Below are 18,608 nucleotides of genomic sequence, written 5' to 3' on the forward strand. Positions count from 1 at the left end.
AACTGAAAATAGGATAAAAAAATTTGACAGATAATTCCAGCATCCATGAAAATTCAGAATAAATAAAAGAAATAGTTTCAGAACTGATAAAAATTTCAAAATAAATGAAAGAAATAATTCCAGAAATTATGAAAGTTGAGAATTCCAATATTTGTGGAAATTCAGAATTAATAAAAATGCAGAATTCTAGAATAATTTCTTTTCAGATAAAAATAAATAATTTTAGAATTTTTTATTTCTTTCTAGGTGAAAAAAAACTCAGAATTCCAGAATGGATGGAAGTCCAGAATTTATGAAAGAAATAATTCAATAATTGATAAAATGCAGATTTCAATAATTGATAAAATGCAGATTTCAATAATTGATAAAATGCAGATTTCAATAATTGATAAAATGCAGATTTCAATAATTGATAAAATGCAGATTTCAATAATTGATAAAATGCAGATTTCAATAATTGATAAAATGCAGATTTCAATAATTGATAAAATGCAGATTTCAATAATTGATAAAATGCAGATTTCAATAATTGATAAAATGCAGATTTCAATAATTGATAAAATGCAGATTTCCAGAATTGATGAAAATTCAGAATTTACGAAAGAAATTATTAAAGTAAGTGTGGGGCCCGGTGCAACCACACCTGTTGCACACCCCTAAGGGCGGCTCTGTCTGTGATAATACTCGTTTATGGAACGATATCTAAAGCCTTGTCCAAATCATAAACAATGTTGCTGAACATTTTATCTCAATACAGCTGCGAAACATTGTTTCATAACAGTTCGTAAACATTGTTTCATAACAGTCTGTAAACATTGTTTCATAACAGTCTGTAAACATTGTTTCATAACAGTTTGTAAACGTTGTTCCGCTTCCAGATCTCAGGCAGCGTTCGAGTTTTAACTAAGTGGTCATGTCAAGTAAACTTACTGCAAGAATTTGCACTGCCAATTTGTTTATTTTTATTTCATGGCCAGCGAAATAAGAGGGAAAAAAGGAGACGGGGTGGGGTATATGTACAGTATGTTAAGCAGCGGTTTTCAACCGATGTTCCACGTTGGGGTTCCGTGTGCACTTCTCAGAGGCTCCCCAGCCGCTCGAGGACAGGGCCGCAACTGGGGGAGAGGGGGCAAGCGGGTCTACTGCCCCGGGCGCTGAATTAGAAGGAGCGCGAATTTCATCCTTTTACCTCTCTTTTAACATTACAAATAATAAATCAATAAATTTGATAAATAAATAAAAAAAGACCTAAAGGGTTCCGAAGTATAAATTGTATACTAAAAAGGGCTCCTCGAGTGAAACAGGGTTGCGCCATAGAAATTATACACTGCAATTATACACTCTATGGTTTATGATTGGAGGAAAAACTACATATTTAGGCAATCAATTCCTTCATCAATTAGGTTAGCTGACATACTTCGACTGCTTACTTATGTAGAGGTCTCATATGCTCATTTAAAATATCGAGGCAATCAATCAGTTTCGAAATTTCGTTTTAGCTCCTATACTGAAACAGATAAAACAGTCGCCAGTCGAATTTACGAACTAGTCCTCTGATCCCGAACATTTCTTTACTGTGTCATTTTTTTAAACGTTTTCTGAATTTACGATCTAATTAAATTCTAATAGTAAACGTATTCTAACAAATATATGTTTGAGTCCGAGTTAGTAAAAATTACGGGCGGAGATACGGAGGGCATTGCCCCAACCCTTTCAACATCAAAGATTTGTGCGGATGACACTTATATGTGCGCATACACATTGTCATAATAATTATCATGTCCCCCCCATTAAAGTCTATCTCCGAATATGGTAAAAACGAGTGTAGTTTCCTGCCTACTATCACTGGGTGACTCAGAAACGTGTTTCTAAATACAGGGTGGACAAAAAGTCCGTAGAAACTTTACAAATTCATAAAAACTGGAAAAATAAGAAAAATAACCGAAATAAAAAACGGTTTGCAGGTTTAGCATCGCTAAAAAAGGTCACGGGAATTTTTTAAGACAGTAGAAAAACTCAAAACGGAGTGCGAGAGCCGACGCGGAGGAATACAAAAGTGGGCGTGACGGAGCGAGACGGGCAAAACATTGCTATTTCAGCATGTAAACAATGGGGGAAAACTTCCATCTCGAGTGTTTTTTTCAGTTGTTTTCATATTATTTCATTAATATAGTTGTCCATCTGCATATACACAAGTGGTGATATTGTGTTCTGCCTATAATTTCTCCAACCGATGATGAAATTGAAGGAAGATGGAAATAAACTTCAGTTTTTCATAAGTAAGTGCACGTGGTTTTGTGTTAAAAGATGCATTCATTTTTATACTATAATTGTAAAATTAAATGCATGTAGTTCTCATTTCACGTTCAATTTCTGTTTAATGAGCATAATTCAAAATAACAAATTAATATCGCATGAATTTTAAACTTCAAAAATATTTTTTGAAATCGTGTAGAAATTGCTTATTACTGTTGGGGTTAGAATTTTTATTACAGAAATACTGACGAAATACGCTTCATTAAAAATTGCATTTATGTCCGAAAAAAAACTGATAATGCCTTACAGAACTAAAATTATCCCGTGTAAATATCAAACAAACAAAGGACCTAAACTTTTCTATTTCCGGTAAAAATAATTTTGGGAAAATAATGTGAGAATAAGGAGTAGTAAAATGCAATTAATATTATTTACATCATCAGTTTTTGCTAAATATGAAAAGCGAAATATGCAAAATCATAAATGTATCATAATCATCAGTGTTATAATTATGTTCATATCTAATTATATTATTAATGTATTATAATTATCAAACAATTATCATTGTTAAGCTACTATTATGAACAATGATTGATTGATTCTATTGCTTTCTTGAAGCCTGGTAATGAATATACTTTTTTTTTTTTTTTAAATAAAGGTTTCCCTCTTCGAAACGCAGAAGTTCTTAAACAATGGGTGGAAGCTGTGAAAAGAAAGTCTTGACATCCTGCTAAAACATTTGTTATATTCGTGCTGAGAGCACGCAGCTGAGAGCTACAAGTCCTCTTCTCAACGCTATTTGAAAAAACATGCTGTTTCTATTGTATTCAATTTTCCACATCGCCCTCAACCTTTGCAGAAGCGACGCTGATCACTTATTAAACACCCTCCAGTGGTAAGATATTAAGTTATTTTTCCTTGTTTAAGTGGTTTCAAATTTTTAGTACAATCGGCCCCACTTAAGTGGTTATCAACAGTTCTGGCACATAATATTTGATTAACCAGTGTATTCAATTATACAAACTCTATAATGGAAAATTACAGTAAAACCACCTAACAGCGGCCACTAACAGGACCATCCAAAATAAATTAAGCCTTCTTTCCAGGGCATTTCTATGTTCAGTCCGATAGCTGAAGACATTCTTGGGAAAAGAAGATTGACACATCCCTCCCAAAAAATTTATGGCCTGGATATTTCTATTCATTTGCTATTTGCAAGGTCCATTTTTTTTGATTGAACCATGCCTTGATGTAGGGAGTGCCATATAAACAAAGCTTTTCTAGTAATTGGACAGCTTGTGTATTAGTGTTGACAGCATGTCTTCTGTTGTCCCCCTCTAATCTGTAAGATTTTTTTCCCCTCTCCACTGCCGTCAACACCTATCTAGCGTTTATACCCAGGAATAGAAAGCATACACACATAGTCGTTCTTTTCATAGAATTTGGTGGGTGGGGGACTGCCTTGAAAATCAACTTGAATTTTTTTTTAAATTTTTCTAATTGTGCTAATTATATTTTTTTAACTCAGTGTCAAGTGTTAGTTCGGAAATAGTTTATCCAAGGTTACTTGTAATGTTAAGTCTGAGACAGAATCCTTTGGTTTCAACAAAATATGGCAGTAGTTCAGAGGTGGCCATTATAAGAGGTTTACTGTATATGACATTAATATTTTAATTTGGATTTTTTTTTTTTTTTTGCAGATTTTTAAAAGGTTGAAAACTGCTGTTCACAATCATGACAACATGGCGAACACTGATGAATCAGATGTTGAAAATGAATTTGAAGCAGCTGCTACAGCATTATCAGAACTGGCTACAGTCACTTTGTCAAGGGAGGATTGCCCTAATTTTCCAGGCCAGATCAGTTCTGAAGTGCCAAAGTCAGATAGTCCCACCAAAGCTGAACCGAGGCGCAAAATAAAACTGCTCCAGTAAAGATTGAAACGAAGGGTGAAAAAAATATCAGATCTTACGTCAATGTTAACAACGGTGCAAAAAGTATGTGGAATGCCCATGCAAACTGCTACCTTGTTAAAAGACACTTTTGGAGTTGTCCCATTTGAACTCCTAGTATATCAGCTGAGAAATAAAAATGTGAAACCGAGTAGGAGACGATACACATCGTGTATGAAAGAATTTGCACTTACATTATATTTTTATTCTCCTTGTTCATATAATTATATATAAATTTGTGAAAAAAAGTTTACCCTTCCCCACCCGGCGATGCTGAGATCATGGGTGAGCTCTACCGAATGTTATGCAGGTTTCATGAGCGAAGCTTTCTCATATGTTGAAAATGTTAGAGCACAAGGAAGCACTCCCCTGGATTGTGCTCTAATAATTGACTGTCTATTAGGATAGGTCCTGTAAGATTTCATTTGTGACTTACATGTTATGGGCATCTTTTTATCAGCCAACTCGTTGGGCATTTTGTCTGTTGTGGCATTGTATTTGTATGTTGTTCCATGTCAACTCTCCAATTGATGAATACACAATGCCCTGCTTTCTTCATGTTGTCACCTCTGGTCCCCCTTTGAGCTTTGATTGCATAATTATGAAAATGCCAATTTAATGCAGTTGTTTTTGGATAGTTTCAAGTTCATTTAAATTATAATGTATCGCCTGTGAAATATCTTTTATTGAAATTTTGGGAACAGCTTTGGTATAAGGGACACGCCAAATTGGCGACTTTTCTTCCGGCGATAAGTTGCCATCGTTGGCGCGCTCTGGTTTGTTGTTGTTCTGCTGGGTTGTCGTTGTTCCAGAATGTTCGTAGAATTCTGCCAGTCGGTGGCGCTGACTGTTGTTTTTCCGTGTTCTTAGCGTCCTAGCGCGTCTTTCAAACGGGTTTTACTGCCGTTTTGAAACTGGTTTTCTCTTTTTCTCATTCTATCCTCTCTCTTTTTTTCTTCCAAATGACGTCACTTAATAGCCGCGGCGTTTTGAAAAACCGTTGGGATAGTTCTTCATATTTTCTCTTCCTTCCGTATATATGTTGTAGTGTGTGTCGGATTAATTGGAATTATTTTGGACATCTTTTCCCTCAGGTTGTACCTTTAATATTTTCCAATATTTATTCTTTTCTACATGCAGGATGCCCCTGCATCCTTTTTATTTTATTTATTTATTTTATACCGTTGATTATTTATAAGAACCCGGATTCTCGGAAAGAGAGTCCGGGTTTTAATTTATAATAAATAGAATATTTTTATTTATACAACATGCAGGACCGTTGATTATTTATAAGAACCCGGATTCTCGAAAAGAGTCCGGGTTTTAATTTATAATACATAGAATATTTTTATTTATACAGCAGGATCGTTATTTATTCACAACGGTCCGGGTTTTATTTAAACCCTGATTTCATTTTTTTTATCCAGTTTTATTTTTTAAATACTCCACAGCTTATTTTTGTTTATGCCATTTGTTTTTACTGTTTTCTATGCTGGCGACTTTTTTTTTCTGGCGCACGTAGTGTCTGGAGGCTTTTTCTCGGGCCGTCTGACATATTTGGCGCCGGGAAAAAAAAGTCGCCGAAAATCGCCAACCTGTCCCTTATACCAAAGCTGTTCCAAATTTTGGGCCACCACCTGGTCATCTTCCTTAATGTGTTGATTACTGATGAGATATGTATGCAATAATTATTTCAAAGTCTTAATTAGAGGAAAAAATGTTAGTTTCTGGTACCTTTGCAATGTGAGAAAACATGGCAGTTGTAGAGTCGTGATGAAAATAATTTCTTATATGCTGTGAATAATTGCATATGTTGGAGGGCGAAAAAAATCCCTTCAAATTTAGAGTTTGTCTGTATAAAATACTAAACAAATGTTTGCATTGTAACTAAGTAATTATTAGATAGCAAACATATGAGTGCTCTTGTGAATTGTGATTTTAATATTCCAAATTATTCTCTGGACCTGTTTGTAAATGGTTTACTGGAAAAAACTTGTATGTGCACATTGTTGTATGTATAATGTTTGAAAAAAAAATATTAAACTTTTTTTTCCCTCTAATTTTTATTTAATTTCATGCATTGAAAGTTTTTTTTTTTTTTTTCAGCAGTTAATTCGCGGAAATATTTACTGTTTCGAAGTGGAAGCCATCGCCAAAATGCAAAACACAATATTAGAAATGTATGTTGTTTTTTGTTGGAAAAGAAAGGGTGTTTCGTGTACGAAAGCAAGTATTCATTTTTTTGAAGATAAAGAATACATAATTATTGGCCGAGAAGTGAAAAAAAACGGAATGTACATGTCTCGTATTTGGAATTTCCCCATTGCATTAACATGGTCAGGAAATGTTTTGCCTGCTTCGCTCCAAAAGGGTGATGCGGTTGCGTAGGACGACGGTTCGCACAGTCCTCACTCCACAACCAGTTCACCGTTGCAAACAGTGTATGTGGGCTGCACTCTACTGTTGCTGGATTTGTGACTTGCCTGCAATATGTTACTCCCTGTGGTGGTGGCCATGTGGAACACATGTTGCTATAATAAACCAAAGCGCTTGCCTCTTCAAGCGCTTTGTAATAAACGATTTGGAGGCATTCTGTCCGTTATTTGCGTATATTTTCTTTGACTTGTGTACGTCAGCGCCATCTATCGGCTGTTTTTGAATTAGTTTTCGCTGTCGTAAAAAATTCCCATGACCTAGCGATGATAACCCCGCAAACCATTTTTTATTTCAGTTATTTTTCCGGTTTTTATGAGTTTTTAAATTTTCTACGGACTTTTTGCCCACCCTGTATGTCCAGACCTCAAAGAAGAAATAATATAGAGAAAAAGTAAGCCTATTTATTTCTTTCATGCAGCGCCCGCCAACATAACACCACGTGACTGAAGTTGGTGGAGTTGCAGTGGTTGGCTACTATCTCTAATTTGGCGACGCGTGTTGTTTTCCTCTTTCTACTCTTTTCAGTTCGATGGTTTTTAAAGTTTTCTCAGAGGAGCTCCGCGGTAAACTTCCGAGAAATTGATAATTTTTTTAAAATCACAATTTGAATTCAACGAGTTTGAAGCGGAGATAGTCTTGAAGGTCTGGGGGGGGGGGGGATCGGCACGATTTCATATATATGCATATACAGCTCCAGATCAGTCAGCTCCATCTTTGATGCTGAGGGACCCCCCCCCCCCCATATCTTCACCCATGCTCTTTATTAGACATTTCACTAATTTCCTCCGTTCACCACGAAAAGTTTTCATTTACATAATTTATGCAATCGCACCTCAACTATCAACTTATGTATCTTTGAACAAGGTTCACAAAATCAGTCTGATAGATTTGCAGCAAAATATTCAAATATGAATATCTGCAATTAGCATTAAGTCATGAAATGATTTAAAAATTCTCCCCAAGGATATACAAAAAGAGCCAACACCCGTCATTCAATGCAACAGTAAAGTACATTCTATTAACTGATATTCACACAAACTTATTACACAAATGATGGGTGAGATAAGAATAATTAGTAATGATGATTTTTGGAAACCTCGTGTTTCACGTAATAAAGGAAATTTACGAAAAAAAACCAATTTTTTTCTGTTATTCAAAAAAATTATTTCTGTTCATGAAAAAAAAAAATTCCAGATCAAAAATTATGATAAATTTCCAAAAATTTAATTTCTAAAAAGTCATAAAAATTAGATTTCTTTGTAAACAAAAATGTTTAAAAATACTGTGGCACTCATTAGACCTTTGAATTTCCAAAGATGTTAATTTCATACAAAAATTTGGCTACTTCAGTCATCAAAACACGAATCTCATTTGGCGAAAAAATGCGGTCGCCAAGAGAAACATGTAAGCGTACTCCGACAGCATTCAAATAAAAGGATCAAATTGCAACTAATTTCAGATATAACTTCAAAAATGAGTAATTATTCGATTAATTATTAATAGCCTCATAAGTTAAGATAAATATTGTTGAAAAATATGCAAGATCTTAAGACTTATCACGCTAGAAAACACGCTCTTTGATGAACTTTCTTCACACACACGCGCGAGCTTTAATACCTTATATTTATTCAAAAACATTCAAATATTTAATAATAATACACACATGAGAAAAGTGGTCCTCCTTTGACTTGTTTTTCGGAACAGCCGTAAGCACAACACGCAGTTATCATTTTTCATGAAGATTTCAAACTAATTTACGCACCTCGTCCTGCTCACCATAGAAAAGGGCCGTAGAATGAAATTTACCAGCTCAGGGAAGGACGACAGTCACGTGACACAATGTTTGCGGAGAAAAAATAGGGTTTCCCTCTCTCTACCCTTATTCCTCCGCCAAGTTCCAGACTTGTTAAAAATTTTTCGTTGTTGCAAATGTTTCTCATTTATACACGAAACATCGCTGTATTGCACAATACCACTGAATGCTTTCCAAAACAAGACAGAGAGAAACTTGAACTGCTACACAACATACAGGATAGGAACACAAGTCGGAAAAATTGTTCAGAAACATGTTTATAGTCTGGAAAAGTCCCTAGAAAAAGTGACAAGGAAGGTAGTCAGATACCTTTGCTTACAAGCGATTGGCAAGAAATTCAGATGATCTCTGTTTGACGAATCGGTGATAAATATGGTAACCCTCTCCTAACCTAACAGCATGTTAGAAAAAGGAAGGAAAGAAAAAGTAGAAAAGAGTGATAAAACACATGAAAGGAAAACAGTATAATACATAAGTATAAGAGAGAGAAAGATATACTTATCTATTATACTCTTACGTCTCTCTCCTCTTATCTGTAATACTTACAGATGATAGAGTAGGTACGAAGTAGATTTCTCTCTTTCTACCCTCACCTACCTGTTTTCTTTCGCTCTTAGATGTATATAGTAGAAGAATACATCACGGAGGTAAAAAAAACCTTTTTTTCGTAAGGTTGCAACAAAGCTTCACGGTGATGAGGAGAGAGGAAAGATAACAGAGAGAACTTTTTTGAATTTATTTCACTGGCGTTTAGACGCAATATTACATCCTTGATCGTAAAGCGATTAAATCCAGATATTCTGATGGAAATGGTGACTCCTTTTATGGGATTTTTCTGTTCTTTCCAAATATGTACTTAATTTGAATGTAGGTCTTTCAAAAATAAAATTGCACAAATTTGTGTTTCTTCAGGCAAGAGAGAGAGAGAGACGCGCATTTTTCTTCCATAATCCACTTTCCACCATATCTCGAAAGCGGTTAGAGATAGGATTATATGTTGCTATGGTTTTTTTATGTTCCACTTGGGCTCGTTTATCACCCATTTTCGTTTCGTAGATTATTCGCAGTTACGTTGTATATGCCATCTACGAGTAGAGTGGTCAATACGCTTTCTCGACATCAATCCCACACAACAGCGATTCTCAACCTTTTTTGAAGCCCTTTGAATAATTAATTCCTTTGGTGGAGCCCCACATAGGCCTCTCTTTGTTCATTTATCTATCAGATTTATCGATTTATTTTATTGTACTAGAGCAGCCGCGGAGACTCTATAGGAAGTGCACACGGGGCTGTAAGGGCTATGCGGAGCACAGGTTGAGAACCCCTGCCACAGAGCATTGAGAAGCATTTTTTATTATAGTTCTCATCTCAGAATTCTGCTCTTCTTTCAAACTGCTTTGTGGGACCTATAATCAGATGCTAAGCATGCAACTTTTGAGCAAATGCAACCAATAAGTTTAATGGTAGCATTCGAAAATTAGGAAGTTTGTACCTCCCAGAGCCAGAAGATTGCGTATAGCTAAGTTTATGGACTGGACAGGCAATATCCTACCGGGCACTGTAGCCCAGGTCGATAAGATAATCGCCTAATGTACCAAAGGATGTTTAGAGGTGTCGCAAGTTCGATACCAGCTTCGTCCTTGTCAGAAAAATTTTCTGACACAGGAGTACAACAGAAACGTTACATGACCACAGAAAAAGATTACTACCGCAGCAAGTCTCACATCAAGGGGTTAGCGCACCAACCTCTCGGAGAGTATAAAAACAGCAGCCCGGAATCGGCAATAAATTGTAGGTCCAGGTCTAATTCGCCCTCGTGTACAGAAAATGACCGTTTTGGTGCGACAAGAACGATTAAATGTAATATCCTACCTTGAAAATATCATTTACTTAGGAATTTTCAACACACAAATGCTTTAAATCCTCTAACTACTGTTCGGCAGCAGTTAAAAAAAAGCGATACAGTGAAACAAAAAAGGCTTTCGTGGACACACACATCGAGTAAATTAGAATTAAATTTAAGAGTTTTCGGGTTTTTTGGCCGCATACAGTTTTTGTCTTCCGATGTTTCGTTCGCACGAGTGGCGAACATTTTCAATCAATTTTTCAGTTCTTGAAAATTTTCGCCACTCGTGCGAACGAAACGTCGGAAGACAAAAACTGTATTCGGCCAAAAAACCCGAAAACTCTTAAATTTAATTCTAAAGTGATACAGTATTAGGATTCATTCAATCAATATATTTTTAAGATATCTAAACACAGTTTTGTTCCTGTTTTCTTGGGATTAATCATCCTCATTTCAATTACAATTCTGGAAACTATATCTAAAGAAGGAAATTGATTTCTAGAGGCGGGTTACTCGTTTACTATTCGGAATGAAAGGATTCGGTTACATGGCGGTGCTCTAAATTTCGAGCGTAGCGTACGAAAAGGTATAATCGAGTCTCATAGAATACAGAATTAAAGAAATCGATAAACTGCATCACATGACATTTGACGTTATTTGCCGGGAGAGGATATCACTTTCTTAAAGTTTTTTACTAACAGGATGAGCATAGGCGAAGATAGACTTGGAAGTCTGGGGGGCACAATGATGATTAACTCAATTCATATATACATTGGATCAGTCGATTCCACCTTTGACGCTGAAGGGGGGGGGGCCCCCCGTATCTCCACCCACGAGGAAGAGTTATTTTTTGGTTAATTTTTGAAATAAGCTACTGTATCTTCGATCATGGTCAACTCATCTTAAAGGACACCGATCCTTTTGTGAACCGTTATCGGGGGTCTCCAGCGATGTTCTCATTCCCTCTACCTAGCTGGAAATACCTGCCTAAAAATTTACATACTTGCTCTCGAAAATAAGGTGCGTCCCAAAATGATAAAGCCACACATACAATATATTCTATAAATAACATAATTTATTTTTTTCGAAGTGAAAATTCTTTTTTAACTAAAAATCCTCGACTTTTTTTCACAAGGATTAAAACTATAATAATAATTTAACATATGTCTACATTTCTTTTGAGGGGTAAAAAAATTAGATCGAATAGTGGAATCAAAACCTGTCCCAAAATGATAAAGCCACTCAAAAAAATTCATGTTAAATTATATTTTCACATCCAATAAATTTTACATTGGTCTGTATAATGCCAAATACTCGTCTATGCGTCGATTCAACAAGTTTTTGGCGATACTGCGGAGGAATATTTTGCCACACTTTGAAGATCACCCGTTCAAGTTCTGAAACACTGTTGTATTGCTTGCCGTGCTCATGCACTTTAGCTCACCACTGTAGGCCACATGTTTTCCATCGGACTGAGGTCTGGAGAATATGCGGGCCAGTCCATCACTTGAATCCCATTCGCAAGGAACCATTTCCAGGTCGAATATGCATTGTGGGGGGCGGGGTGCATTGCCCTGTTGAGATTGAGCTGTGAAGCCATTTTGAAATTCAAAAAATGGAATTAGGTACTGATTCAACAGTTCCGATATGTCTGTCATATGTCACATTGAAATACAGGGTGGGCAAAAAGTCCGTAGAAACTTTAAAAATTCATAAAAACCGGAAAAATAACCGAAATAAAAAGCGGTTTGCAAGGTTAGCATTCAGACATTGAAATACAGGGTGGGCAAAAAGTCCGTAGAAACTTTAAAAATTCATAAAAACCGGAAAAATACCCGAAATAAAAAACGGTTTGCAAGGTTAGCATCGCTAAGTCACGGAAATTTTTTTAAGGCAGGGGGAAAAAATAACTCAAAACAGCCGATAGGTGGCGCTGACGTACACAAGTCAAAGAAAAGATACGCAAATAACGAACAGAATGCCTCCAAATCGTTTATTACAGCAGTATGTGTTCCACATGACCACAACCACGGGGATAACACATTGCAAGCGAGTCACAGATCCAGCAACGGCAGAGTGCAGCAGGTGAGGATGTATACATGACACCTCTCGGCGGATCGCATCTTTCAGTTCCGACAGATTGGATGAACCGGATCGATACACCCCGGATTTCAAATATCCCCATAACCACAAGTCTGCCGGTGCCAAATCTGGAGACCGAGGAGGCCATGGGAACCTTCAACGCCTGCTAATGATTTTTATCTTCCCCGAACGTCTGTATCGTATCAGGAATGCTAGGTGTGACTAGTTGCTGCATCTTGCATAAACGTGACGGTGGAAAGCGTGTCGCTTTCACGCAAACATGGCACGACCTTCTCACGCAGAAGCGTTAAATAACATTCACCGTAGCCGTTTTCCACCCATTCACTGGGCACTGCGTTTCAAAGAAGAAGGGTCCTATGATGAACGAACCTGTGAACCCACACACCATACTGTCACTTTTGGGGAATGCAATGGTTTCTGCGTGTGTACTCTGGATTAGACGTCATCCAGATGCGACAGTTATGAGTATTAACGTCACCATGAAGCGAAAAATGAGCTTCATCTGTCCACAAGATGTTAAAGACCCAGGAGGGATTCTGTTCGATTTTGGAGAAAGTCCACTTCGCAAATGCTTCGCTCTGTAAGGTATCCGCTGGTAAAAGTTCATGACACGACTGCAATCTGTATGGGTACAGATCAAGGATTCCACGAAGAATACTGCACATCGAGGATGATGGCAATTCCAATCGTCTGGTGGCTTTACGAGTACTGCTGGTCCCTGCAGCTGATTCGGACGCTAACGCTTCGCTTCCATTTCGGCTGCAACGCGCGGCGAACGTGCCTTATTTAAACATGGTCGTCCGGCGCTTACATGATCCTCCAGCGTTCCAGTTTCCTCAAACCGCTAAACAAGCTTTATGAGGCCTGTCGCTGTTAAAGGCCCTTTTCCAGTCCTCACATTCTTCTGAACTCGGAATTTACGCAAGGCAATGTTCGATGATTCCTGGTTCACGTGAAACAACTTCACCAACAAAGCTTTATCTTTCGCACTCAGCATCCTTCTTCACATACACGGTTTACAACGGTGAACTGCTTGTGGATTAGGAGCGCAAGTTCTTATAACCGTCTCATTTGCATATTTCCACCGAAGTCACTCGTACCAGCACCATCTATCGGCTTTTTTAGTTATATTTTTTTCCTGTCTTAGAAAATTCCCATGACCTAGCGATGCTAACCGCGCAAACCGTTTTTTATTTCGGTTATTTTTCCGGTTTTTATGAATTTTTAAAGTTTCCACCGACTTTTTGCTCACCCTGTATGTTTTGGCAACAAAGCGAAGAAGAAAGAGCTCGGCTCGTTTTATTTGGCTTTAAAAGCTATTAGTATCATTAACTATCATTTAAATTATTTTGCCAATGTGGCCCAAAAAAGTTTTCCTTACAATATGGTCCGGAATATCCAGAAAGTTGATCGACCCTGGCGTAAACGAATAAGAGCAACATTCCAACTAGAACGTCCAACGTTCTTACCATAAAGAACAAAACAATAAACAATAACAATAACAATTCTTCCGTGTGTTTCTCCAAGCTATAATTGGCACCTTAAAAGAATACGAAACCAAAAAAAAAAAGGATCTAGTATCAGACTTCGCGCATTACATGACTGCGTCTTCGTGCTTCAAATTATTAAAAATAATTCTTGGTGACAACATTTTACAATACCAATGCTGGGCGCATAAAGTGAATCTTGTGGGAGATACATTCATTAAAGAATTCAAAGAATTTAATTCTGTTGTGGCCAAGACGAAGATAACTTTATTTGCACTGAAGAAAAATGAGCAGTAAGTATTTAAGCTACCAAAAACAAAAAAAAGTATCACTGTATAAGTAGGCTATTACTGGCAGCAAAATGCTTCCCGACGCCTGTAGTAACCAGGCAGAATTCGTGGTTCAAAGGTGCCATTCATCTGAGCGAATATCATATATTGCTGCTTTTCTCAATAAATATGAAGACTCCAGCATAAGTTTCTTAAAAATAAGTTTTGACAATGAAATTCTAGCTCCTAAAATACGGGTTCAGTTGACTTTCGCTTCCGAGTTCTGTGGGAAAATTGTGCTAATCGACAATTTGAATGGATCAAACTTTCCATTCGCACATGTTTTGTGGAGTAAGTTAGTATATTTGAAATCTTTTGGACTCAAATTTCAAGAGCATTTTTACGAAAAAAAAAAAAAAATTGGCAAATGAGTACAGTATAGTCTCGCTTATCCGATATAAACGGGCCGGCAGAACGTCGGATAATACGGAGGTGTTAAGGAAAAGTCTATTTAACGTCAAACAATGTTATAATTTTGCACATTACGAACCTAATAATCATGTTTACAGCAAAACAACCGAAAAAAATAAGTGAGAAAATGAATTTAAAGTTACAGAATATTTTGAAGTTAAATACAGTGCTTAAAAAAGTTCAGTCCTGTGGTGATTTAAAACAAAAATTGATCGTAGTCTGCTTTCCTGACGAGTGCAGTTTCTTCGCTGCCAAATCTTGCCATCTTTGCAGCATCATGTCGATTCCTGTAGCTTCTTCTTGTTGCTCAATGTATTTAATTGTAGTTTCTAGATCCTTAACTCCGTCGCTATGAGAAATTCGGAAAGCTCAACAGTTGGTGCTTGATCTTATTTTTTTCGGTGGGACGTCGGATAATACGGAAGGTCGGATAAACGAGACTCTACTGAAAGGCATAGTAGTCTGCTGAAGACACAGCAGCAGAAAAGAGTTAAAATAAATTGACTTTACACATGACATCCAACCAGTGTCGTCTTAATGCATGGATCAGACCGAGCACGACCCAGAAACCTCATGTGCAGAGGAGCCTCATGAAAATGAGATCTGGTTCAAATTATCGAGAGTAAGCATTTCTAGCAAGGTAGGGGAGGGGACCTCAGAAAAATCATTTTAGCCGAGGGCCTATGATATGCTATTATTTTATTATATTATATTATTATTATATTATTATATTTTATATTATATTTATTTTTTGTGTGAAAAAATACGAAATTTCTGACCTTTTTTTGCGAATAAATGCGAAATTTATGATTTTTAAATTTTTTTTTTTGCGAAATTTATATATCCCTAGCAATAAGCTAATATGTAGTACATTAGATTCAACCATACGATTCCATATACACTGTGATTATAATTAAAATTCCCGTATAATCTGAGTATTTTTTTTCTCAAAACTGCTTATCGGAATGAAGCCAAATTGAGACAAATCTTAATGAGACCATAGGAGAGAGTATTCTGGTAGACGTATTCCATTGAAACTTGGTATATACGCTATATGGACCATGGAAAAATGCTCCATGGAAAAATACGATCCCAACTATCAACGCGTTCCTGAAATAATGAAAAAATGAGTTCTTCCTCAACGATCCCCCCCCCCCCCCCCACCTCAAGATTTACGTTCGTAACTCGAAAAGTTTAAGAGTCGGAGAGAGATTACATAAAATTTTTTTTGGAGGGGCCACGAAATTCCTAAGCCCGGCCCTGCATGGCAGGGTGAAGTCCGTTTCACCTTAAATAACTCTTGAACCGTTGGCTGTAGAAACATACAGGGCGTCCATAGTCCATAATTACAAGACCCTAGTTTAAAAGGTAGCCTACAGGTGAAACCAGCCAGCAGAAAAGTGTGAAAGTTTGTGGAGGACTTCATGAAGTGATGGGAATTTGTTTCGGGGGGGGGGGGGGGTATTTGCACATGTCGCCGCCAGAGGGCGTTTCACTTTGAATACCTGTAGTAAACATGTAAATTTATGTGATGTCGCGCAGCAGCTGTTATAAAACCTTGGAACATTCGCGGGGATCTTGTTTCTTAATGTGTTTGCTGCTCACAATGGCGATAAGTTTACGAGATTGCGCTTCCTTGGTCAAATTGCTTTACCAAAACCGCAATTCCGCAGTAACTGCTCTACGGAAATATCGGACGGACTTGGAAGAGAATTCGAAAAAGTCCAATGAATGTTAAAAACCTTCGGAGTATGATAACGAAATTTGAAACCACAGGATCGTTGGCTGTTCGTCCTGGAAGAGAAAGGAAAACTGTAACTATAGACGCAGTACAGGAGGTTTCGCTTCAGATGGAAGAGGACAGAGCTTCAAATTCTCGTGGTAGCACTAGTGTCAGGTGTGTAGCACAGGCGTTGGATAGGCCACGTTCAAATGTCCATAAGATCATGTGGATTACCTTCGATATTATCTGTAGACTTTCACTTGTGCAGCGGTTGCTTCCACATGATTATGACGCTCGACTCCGGTTCTCACTGCAGTTTCAAGCTCGCGTTGAGGTCAATTCAGAATGGCCTTGGAATATCCTCTGGACAGAAGAAGCGCATTTTCACTTGGATGGTGCAGTCATCCAAGTGAGTTGAGAGTCAATATACTCACAACTGCCGAATTTGGGAACAGAAGATCCGCACGCTATCTTAGAGGTTCCGTTGCATTCAACAAAAATGACGGTATGGTGTGGATTTACTGTATGATTTATTCTCGGCCCCTACTTCTACGAGGAGTTACATCTTACAGGTCTAGTGACATGTTCGATCACCGGGAAGCGATATGCATTGCTATTACAGAACGATATTTTTCCGGCTCTGCAAGCACGTCACTGCCTTGCAGACACAATCTTTATGCAAGACGGAGCTCCTCCACACATTGCAGTGTATGTTAAGAATGTTCTTAAAACAATTTTACCAGAAGAATGTGTCATCAGCAGGCACTTCTCTAATCTATGGCCTCCCCGAACCTTAATCCATGCGATTTTTGGCTTTGGGGGCATTTGAAACGTCTGGTAAGTCGTGACAATCCAAGAACTTTACCTGACTTTGAAGGCAGCATTTCACGCCACGTGCTGAACCCGCATACACTTCGGACAGTTGTGAAACATGCCATCTTGCGATTTCACATGGTGTCTGAAAATGATGGCTATCATGTGGAACATGTTTTGTTGCAGTAACAATTGTTAAAATTGTAAACGTTTGCCTCAATGTGTCATTTCTTAATAAAATGCCCTCTGGTGGTGACATGTAAAGCTAATTTTTTTCCCTCCTGAAACAAATTCCCATCACTTCATGAAGAGTCCTCCACAAAATTTCATAATTTTCTGATGACTGGTTTCGCCTGTAGGCTACTTTAAAATAGGGTCTTTTAATTATGGACACCCTGTACTTTTATATAATTAGAAAATGTATTTAAATAACGTGCCCATCTTAAATATGGCCTTATATGTACCGATATACAAAATTGTTTTTTTTATAGTTCCCCGTTCTCTAACCTTTAATTAAAAAATTGTTCTCTCTCTCTCCTCAGCCCCCAAAGAAAAACCTCGTTTTCTAAGTGCATTCATCTAGATATCTAAATTGAAGAAACACCGAAAATTAGAGGAAGAACCACATAAACTGACGGACAAGTTCGTTATACACTTGATATGCTGCTCGTCCCCTCCTTTTCAGCAATTTTTGAATTCAGATATCTCGGCCAATATTGCAATTAAACATTGAATTTTTTTTTCGTTGGGCTCATTAGAGACAGGGCAATAACTTTTTAATTGAAAGTTGGATGACCGCATAAAAATTAAATTTTGTATCTCGGTACATATACGGCACATAGTACAATAAATGGCACATGTAAGACGGGCCAACACCTTCTATAGCAGAAAGCCTCCGCACGAATCTCGTGATGTCATTGAAGTCCTCCATTTCATTTATAGTCATTGGATAGTAAAAAATGCAAAAAAAAGTAAAGATTTCGCATTGGGGCCGTTCAAGTATTACGTAAGCAAATTTTTAGCCATTTTTGATTCCCCCCCCCCCCTGTCAGCAAAATTTCGTCATCAGCTCTGCCCCTATGAATCGTAACGCATATTGGTGAGATCAGAGACGTACACGGGCTGGGGGCATAGGGGGCTCGTGCTCCTTCCCCCGATGATCAAAAATTTATTTTTTTAATGCAAAAAAATATTTCTTTTAATTCAAATTTCGGAAGAAAATACCTTTATGTGTTATAATCTATTTCTGGTTCTTCTCGTTTTTGGCGCACCGAGTATATGATGCCATTAAAAATATTTCATATTTACATTAAAGGTGGTCGATGACGTAAGCATTATCCAACCCCCCCCCCCATCAAAAGTCAGCAAATCGGAAACTACCTTCCCCATCGATGCTAACGTAATACTTGAACGGCCCATACTACGGACTGCTATATCCA

General features: G+C 37.4%; 1 long non-coding RNA gene across 1 annotated transcript; it reads left to right on the forward strand.

The window, feature by feature from the left end:
• The first annotated feature begins 2,039 nt into the window (after positions 1-2,039).
• LOC149085568 (uncharacterized) lies at positions 2,040-6,228 on the forward strand. Its single transcript, XR_016192862.1, has 3 exons — positions 2,040-2,279; positions 2,915-3,151; positions 3,957-6,228. It is a non-coding gene; the product is annotated as an uncharacterized LOC149085568 (long non-coding RNA).
• The last annotated feature ends 12,380 nt before the right edge of the window (positions 6,229-18,608 follow it).

This window comes from Pholcus phalangioides, unplaced genomic scaffold (genome assembly GCF_987345545.1).
Source record: "Pholcus phalangioides strain wild (caught in Gottingen) unplaced genomic scaffold, Ppha-v1.0 ptg000007l_1, whole genome shotgun sequence".
Taxonomy (NCBI): Eukaryota; Metazoa; Arthropoda; class Arachnida; order Araneae; family Pholcidae; genus Pholcus; species Pholcus phalangioides.